This window comes from Echinops telfairi, unplaced genomic scaffold (genome assembly GCF_000313985.2).
Source record: "Echinops telfairi isolate 266 unplaced genomic scaffold, ASM31398v2 ScPeMD7_7468;HRSCAF=8506_0, whole genome shotgun sequence".
Lineage (NCBI taxonomy): Eukaryota > Metazoa > Chordata > Mammalia > Afrosoricida > Tenrecidae > Echinops > Echinops telfairi.
Window position 1 is genome coordinate 50,536,733 of NW_022111369.1, and position 8,549 is coordinate 50,545,281.

Consider the following 8,549-nt stretch of genomic DNA (forward strand, 5'->3'; position numbering starts at 1 on the left):
TCTGATGCTACAAGTTCCACACATAGTTCTTCTGGAGTGACTGCCAGGTGATCTTGCAGTGATGCATGCTGTTCATTTCTAGGTCCATGCAGAATTTTCCAGTGGTCGTTCTGATATAAAAATGAATTTCCAACATAAAAAAATTATAGTCACAAGGTGAGGGTTATTAAGAAAGACATAAGCCTTCTTTGGTGATAATACAATACAAACTTGGAATAGATTAAAAATCAAGAGATCTTTAGAAGCCATAAGAATTTGTATAATGTATTTCCAGCATCTCATACAATTTATAGTCTATAAAATCTCATAACTGAGAGAACTTATCGTTCTAATTATAACACACATAAACCAGTCGTTAGTTACTGATGTGGACTACTAGGGATATTGACTTATTCAACGTCACTGAGTGAATAAGCACATGGATAGAAGACCAGCTAAAGGATCAATAACAAATATTTGATAAACCCGAGTGCTTATTGCTCCAGTGCTCATATTGTGGCCCTTAAATTGAGTGTTCACAAATATTTTGTTATTGGAATAATGCAATAGCAATATAGTTTTATATTTTATTATCTTAACAAGAGAATCACATTGTATTATTTTCATGTTATATAGCAAAAAAAAACATATTGCATAAGGAAAATGAATAAACTAGTAGTGACTAATATGCTTTTCATAATTTTCTCCTCTATTTTAAAACAAATCTTTCTTGCAAACACTGCAAATACTTCCTGTGGAAGTAATATCCATAATGCAAGTAAAACTAAACATAGTGTAGTGACCATGCTCTTCTAAAAAAACACTCAGTAACTTACCAGATTTATCCATAACTAAAATCATTAGTTTTCACAGTCATTTAGATTGGTAATCTTGCAAAAATTAAAAGCATGGGTCTCTAGGCTAATTAGCAATCTGTTGTCACCTCTTCACATAGAAAACTAATAAAAAAATTCATTTAATATGTAAATATTCACACTTTTAGAAAGGAAAAAATGCAAATTTATAGACAATACCATTTTATGTTCCTCTAATCTAATCCAAATGTTTTCATTTTGTTGGTGTTTTTTCAGCAAAGGCGCGATGGCAGAGACGTCATTAAAGTCTCGGATGGTGAGAAAGTAGAGACCATGCTGTTGGCACATATCCTAGGAAGACAAAAGTTAATCTTGCTCTTTCATTGTATTGTACAAGGTATGCTAAATTGAAAGAAAAGAACTCCATCTCCAAATTTTGAGGTGAGAGATAAGTGTTCAGGAAGAACAGAGTAATAAAAAAGAAGTGTCACCCAAAACATTGCTACATACCTGTGCCTGAGTCCAGTTTAATCTTTGTTCAAAGTGAGTAAGGCATCTGGATAAGGAATTCAGTGAATCATGATAGCACGTAGGATCGTTCCGAGAAAAGCTGGAAGCCTTGCTGAGAAGCAGTAATAGAACAACCCAAGTCATTTTCATATCTGATGCTTTCCTGAAATGTATAAAAAAGGAAAAATACATATGGTTAGATGAATAATTAATTTAGCATTGAAGCATTGATATCCTGGTATAAACTATCATACATTAAAGTGTAACGTAAATTTGTTATTGGATTTGTCTCCCTGGAAATTACAGGAAGTACTTACGGGTAAGAAGCCCTAACAGTGTACAGGTCAACAGTTCCAAGCCAGCCACTGACCCTCAGGGAGAAGATGAGGCTTTCCACTTCTGTAAAGCATTGCATCCTTGGAAAGCCTCGGGCTGTTCTACCTGAGAAAGCACACCCAATCTGCATCATACAATAGACGCCAAGAAAGAGTAGCCCTAAGTGCAAGAAAAAGAAAGCATACGTTGCTAAACAACAAATTGAACCTTAGGTTCCAGAGTCAGGGTGAAAGCCATAGAACGGTGGATGGTTATAGAGGATGGTACAGATGAACAGACTGCTATGCCAAGTTGGAGGTTTGGAAACAGTAATATCTTACTTCATCGATTCCCTCAAATTTCCACATCATTGAATGCATGCCAAACTTCTTAGCATTAATTTTTAACATCTAGAGTGAAATTAAAATGACCTCCTAACATACTCTGTACTGTAGTCAACTGACCACTGATGGTTTCTCAAACTTATCTTTGCATTCTAACCTCTCTACCTCTGTGTCACTTTTTCTCAAACTTTGAAATCTATTCATCTTGAGGTGGAAGAAATTAACAAATGATTTTAAATGAGTAAGTTCTGAAAGAAAACGGACTTCAGTTCAGCATCTGTCTCTGTGTCCATGTACAGTTGGGCAAGTTTTAAAAATGCTTAAGATACATTTTTGAAATTCTTTTACCATTAATGAACTTACTTAGCTTTACAAAAACTTAGCAAGATATTGTCGGGTAGCTGAGACAACGTGTTGAAATGTCCTTGCTTCTAGAAAGCACTCTGGCTGTACTTCTTCCTATACAGTTTTGTCCGGTCTTCCAACAGGGCATGGCACAGTCTGTGAGCCTATTGGTTGTGTATAGGTAACCTACTTTCCTGTAGAATATGAGACAGGTTGTCTCCGTCAGTACTGCATACTGGTGTATCCTTAAAAGCAAAAACAAAACACTTGAAGTGCATTGCCATCGAGTTGATTCCGATTCACACATTACTAGTTAGTAAATAGGTTTTATTTATTTTCATCTTTTAAAGGTTTTGCTACTAAGTACTGTGAATCTTAAGTAATAGTTTACACTAAAATGCCATACTTTCTAGGCTCTTGTTGTTTTAAGAAGCACATTTATGTTCTCTTTTTAATATTTCCTACATCCAGAGTTTAAAGTTAATACTTGAATGTGCTAATTACAACAAAATATAGCAGAATATCAATAGCTGTATAATCTCTAAACCTATTAAGGTTATGAATATCCTTTATATCATTGTGTTTTGTAATAAATAGTTAAATATACATGGGAAACTAGTTGAGGTAAATTATGTCTTTCACATATAATTATTCATGGATTTTTAATAATAGAAAATGTTAAAATTATGCATCAGGAACTTAAGATGTTCTTGATAGAGGACTTGGGAAATGAGCACAGTGCATTTCCTAGAAATGTTCTGAATTTACTGTCAAATTTTAAAGGTATTTTTAGGTACAGGAAATTCTTGGCATGGAATACTTCAGTGACACCAAGTCTTCAGTGTCAATATCGACGTAGGTTGTTAAGTGCCATCCAGTGGGTTCTGACAAGAGTGACCCCATCCGTGTACAGCAGATGAACCAGTGCCGGCTCTGGCACCCGACTATCTTCCTAGTCAAAATTAAGTGTGAAAAAGACAAACCCACTCTATTAATCTGTAAAAATGATTTGAAGACCTAAATTTGCATGAATATAGATGAGTGCTCCTTACTTTATATCCCTCCTTAACTATAAAGTCTCAAAAACTAGAGAGGAAAATATTACAAATTTATCTTATCAAATTACATAGTCAAACCAAACTCTAATCTATGACTGACTTTCTTGTACTGATATAATTTAAAAGAGCCTTTAGTAGACTGCATTTTTAAAATGTTCACTGCTGTCCAGCTACTCCTGACTCACAGCGAGCCCCCATGTTTCTGAGATTGCAGCTGTTTAGGGCCGTCCAATACCTGGTCTTTCCCCTCGGAGGTGCTGGTGGCTCCGAACTGCTGAGCAGGTGGGTCTGCACACACACCAAACCAACCCAAATCCAGCTCTTTACTACTGAGAAGATAAATGAAATAAACACGGGAATCCCTGAATGCACAAGTGATTAAGCACTACATGACTAGCAGAAAGATTGGCAACTGGAACACACCCAGAGAAGCTTCTTAAGACGGCTTTGGTAATATGCTTAGGAAAGGTAGCAACCATGAAGACCATGCTTATGTGAACCATGTGTTCACATAAGGCATCTATGAAATGAAATCAACTCAACAAAAACTGACAACAATATAAATATGAACTAGAATGAATTGTTTCAAATAATGAGAAAAAATGTTATTCTAAAAGTTATACTCATATTTAATATTTCTAAATTCTCAAGTAGAAATTTACATAACACTCACTCCCATTGGGTTGATTCTGACTCATGACGATTATGCCTAAGAACTCCAAGATTGTAAATCTTTATGGATCAGACAGCCTCGTTTTTCTCCTGAGGAATTCATTTGATAGGTTTGCTCCACTGACCTAGTGAGAAGCACCCCATACCAGACCTACCTACCTGACCAGCGATATGCCTTGCAACCGCATAGCAGTTGAAGAAACCGGAGTCAGGAGGTTGTACTCTACCCTAATGTTCACACTGGTCATCAGTTTACAGCAGATCCCAATAGAATTGACTACTTGCATTAGATTTTTTTGTAATTGTAATAATATATTTTATGTGATCCACTTCAAAATATAATTCAGCATGTAATCAATGTAACAGCTTTTTAAAAAAATCAATTTATTGGGGCTCATACAATTCATCACAATACATAGATCAATTGTGTAAAGCACATCTATACATTTGTTGCCCTCATTATTCCCAAAATTCGCTAATTTTCCTTGTTTTCCCCCTCCCCTTCTCTTCCTCCTCCCCTCTCCCCCATGCACCCTTAATAATTTATAAATTATTATTGTATCTTATATTACACTGTCTGGCGTCTCCCTTCACCCACCCTTCTGCTGCCCATCCCCCAGACAGGAGGTTATATGTAGCTCCCTGTGATCCATTCCCCCTTACTACATCCCCTTTCCCTCCTGGTATCGCCACTGTCACCCCTGGTCCTGAGAGGTTCCTCTGTCCTAGATTACCTGCGTTTCCAATTCCCGCCTGTACCGCTGTGCATCATCTGGTCTAACCAGGTCTGCAAGGCAAAATTGGGGTCCTGGTAGTTGGGGGGAGGAAGCGTTTAAGAACTAGAGGAAGGTTGTGGGTTTTGTTATTGCTATACTGTACCCTAAGTGACTCATCTCCCCACTACCCCTCTGCAAGGTATGTCCAGTTGTCTAGAGATGGGCATTGGGTCTCCATCACGCGCCACCCTCATTGACGAGGATATGACTCCCCCTCCCCACCTTTGGTGTTTAAAGCCTGGTCCCTTTGGCCCTTCATGATCACACATATTGGTGTGCTGCTTCCATGTGGGCTTTATTTTACCATAAAGGAATACTAGATATCAACAGCCAAACCACTGAGAATCTTAGCCCAGCCAAGTTGGCCCAAAACATAACTACCACAATATCATTATCTTCAGTTTAAGAGAGCTTAAACAATAAAGGAGAGTAGTTATAAGTCACTGAGCAGTGCAAACATTAACATATTTGACTTCTAACCAAAAGGTTGGAAGTTCAAATCCACTTAGAAGCATCTTGCAGAAAAATAGTCTGGTGATCTACTTCCAGAAAACAAATCATTGAAAACCTAGTGAAGCATAGTTCTCCGCTGACAAATAAGACATTTCCATGCGTCAGAGTCAACTCTAGACGTTTTTCCAGCTAGTGAATGAAAAGTACAGGGTTGAACTCAGATAGGCAGCCTCAGAGTTAATAATTTTAGCTATTGTGATATAGGGCAACTATATTTACAATAACAATATTTCATATCATTAGGAAAATGAAAATCTTTTCAACACAGCATCATCATAACTGAATGAATCAGTGATAAATGTTTTTCTTAATTTTCATTTTATTTATTTCTCTTGAGCTAGTAATAAGTAATAACCTTCCCCTCTGAATCTTCGAATGATTGTACTGAAAAAAGTATATACGATGGAATTTGGAATGTGATAGATTTTTTTCCTCTCAAGCATTTTGCAAGATATTTGAAAAGATAGAGATTGTTAGACAGAATCAACATTTAAGGAAGAAAACAATATTATATTAACCTTTTGTGTTATCACAAATTGTGGGATCGTGCCCATAGTCGAATGAACCCAAGGCATGCAAGCCTCTCCTCAATCACATACATCAAACCAATGGGCAATGTACTAGTCTGGGTATTCCAAGCATACACAGGGAATAAGACTTAAAAGGGAGTACAAAGCATTCAAGAGTCATGGTTGTTTTGCCTACCTGTATAAGATAAGCATGGGAAGCAAGTCTAAGGTTGGAAGCAACAGGACAAACAGTTCTGAAAGGACTTGAGGGGAGGAGGAAATGGAGGAAGGGAATGGTGAGCAAACAACGCCACAGACAGGGGAACAACTAGGGAATTAAAATCAACAATGAGGAGGATGTAGAGATCCTGGGGGTGTTGGAGCAACAGCAATTTAGCTGAGAGGAATTACTAAGAGGCAAAAGAAGGGCAAGTGTGATGGTGGGGCAGGAGGAAGCTAAAAGGAAACATAGGAAAGAGCTAGGAAGCAAAACTATGAATAGAGGTATAGACATAGGTGTGCACTTATGTAAATACATTACTTTATAAAAATAGAGGTATTGGCCTATGTACATATACCTATATGAGAATACATTGAGGAAGCGGATGGACTTTGGGCCTAGGCATCTGCTCAAGCCCTCTCAACACAAGAACACTTTATTCTAACAAACTGACATTCTGTGATGCTCACCCTCCCTACATGATCACTGAAAACAAAATGGGTGCAGAAGCAAATGTGGTGAAGAAAGCTGATGGTGTCCAGCTATCAAAAGATATAGTGCCTGGGGTCTTAAAGGCTTGAAGTTAAACAAGCGGCCATCTAGCTGAGAAGCAGCAAGCCCACATGGAAGAAGCACACCAGCCTGTGTGATCACGAGGTGTCCACAGGATCTGGTAACAAGCACCAGGAGGCCCAAAACAAACAAATATTGTTGAGAATCAGGATAGGCCAGAGCGGAGACCCCACCCCCATCTGTAGACAATAGGACATCGTCAGAGAAGAGTCACAAGGAAGGGATGAGTCAACTAGGACACAGTACAGCACCAATGAAACACACAGTATTCCTCTGATTCTTTGAGCTTTCCTCACGCCCCACCATCGTGACCTCAGCCCTGCCTTTCAGTTCTGGCTAGACTGGAGCTTGTACACTGCAACAGTTAAGAGCTTACAACACACAGAATCCAAGTCAGATAAACCTCTCAGGGACAGAAATGGGAGGGAGGAGGAAGGGGGAGGGAGGAGAAGAGGAAGGGGGAACCGATTGCAAGGATTGACACATAACCCCACTTCCCACCCCAGGGGGATGAACAACAAAAACATGAGTGAAGGGAGACAGTGGTAGGTGTAAGATATGAAAATAATAATAATTTATAATTTATGACGGGGTCTCAAGGGTGGGAAGGTTGGTGGGAGGGAGGGATAAAAGAGGAGCTGATACCAAGGTCTTATATAGAAAGTAAATGTTTAGAAAATGATGATGCAACATATGTACAAATACGCTTGATATGACTGACACATGGATTGTTACGAGAGCTGTCAGAGCCCCCAATAAAATGCTCTTTTACAAGAAGAAAGTACACAAGTAACAAGATAAGTCCTTAAGATAAGTGACAAGGGGAGCAAATGTTCTTGCAGAGAAGCGTACTTTAGGTTATCTAATGTCTGAGCATTTCGGGGCAACAGATAAGCTGTGAAGAACGCCCTGCCTGAAGTTGTAGAATCTGAGTTTTTCCTTTCTCTGGCACCTGGGAGGCTTGCCTCACCCTCAGGATGGTGTGTCCTGTGGTCAGAGTGCTAGGAGCAGACCATGTCCACTTCTTTCCAGGTTCCAGTTTCCCATAAGAAATGTATTTTTTATGGTATTCATTTTCCACCTTTAATGTACCTATATCAATGGTGAGTATTTCCTGTATTAATGGTCTAGGTATCATCTTTGATTCATCATTTTCAATACCCACTACACTAGATTAATGTAATGTTCTATCAAATCTCCCTCTTTAATCTCTTGTACTTTGCCCAGAATTCCCTAAACGTAATCTTCACAATATGTTCCTTTTCTCTCTGCTGGTTGTAATCTCTAACGTGAAGGTTATTTTCCTATAGTGCTGTTTAAGTGATGTTCTTAAAACTTAAATCTAAAAACATCTTCGTTCTGTTTAAGAGCCTAAGCCTTCCATGACTGGAAAGTTCAGTTAGTCACTGTGCTGATTTCAACTCCTTATGTTAATCCTTAACACAACACTTATCTCATTATATTTTTAATTTTCTTATTTAGATTATTTTAAAGCCCTTTAAATAATTGGTTGTATTTTTTCAATGAATAAACCTGCAAATTATAAAAATAACTTTAGAAGCATATGACCAAATATATCAATTGTTAACACACCACTTATATAAGGATTGCTTCAAAACTTAAATGCATTCCCTAAATAACCATGATGAATCAGCCCTTGATGTCACTCACAGGAGACCCTGGAGCACAGCCGGGAGTGAAATCAGTCCATCACCAAAGGACAAGAAACGCATGAGGCCAACAAATAAACAAACAAAGCCAAGTGAATACTTCCATAACAAAAGAAACAGACTTTTGAGTTTATTAAGGGGAGCAGGGCAGGGGAAGGAAGATGAAACACTAGGCCAGGCAGTTGACAGATACTAACTTGGATGAAAGGCAAGATAGTCATCCACAAGAGAAAAGAGAGACAGCATAGAA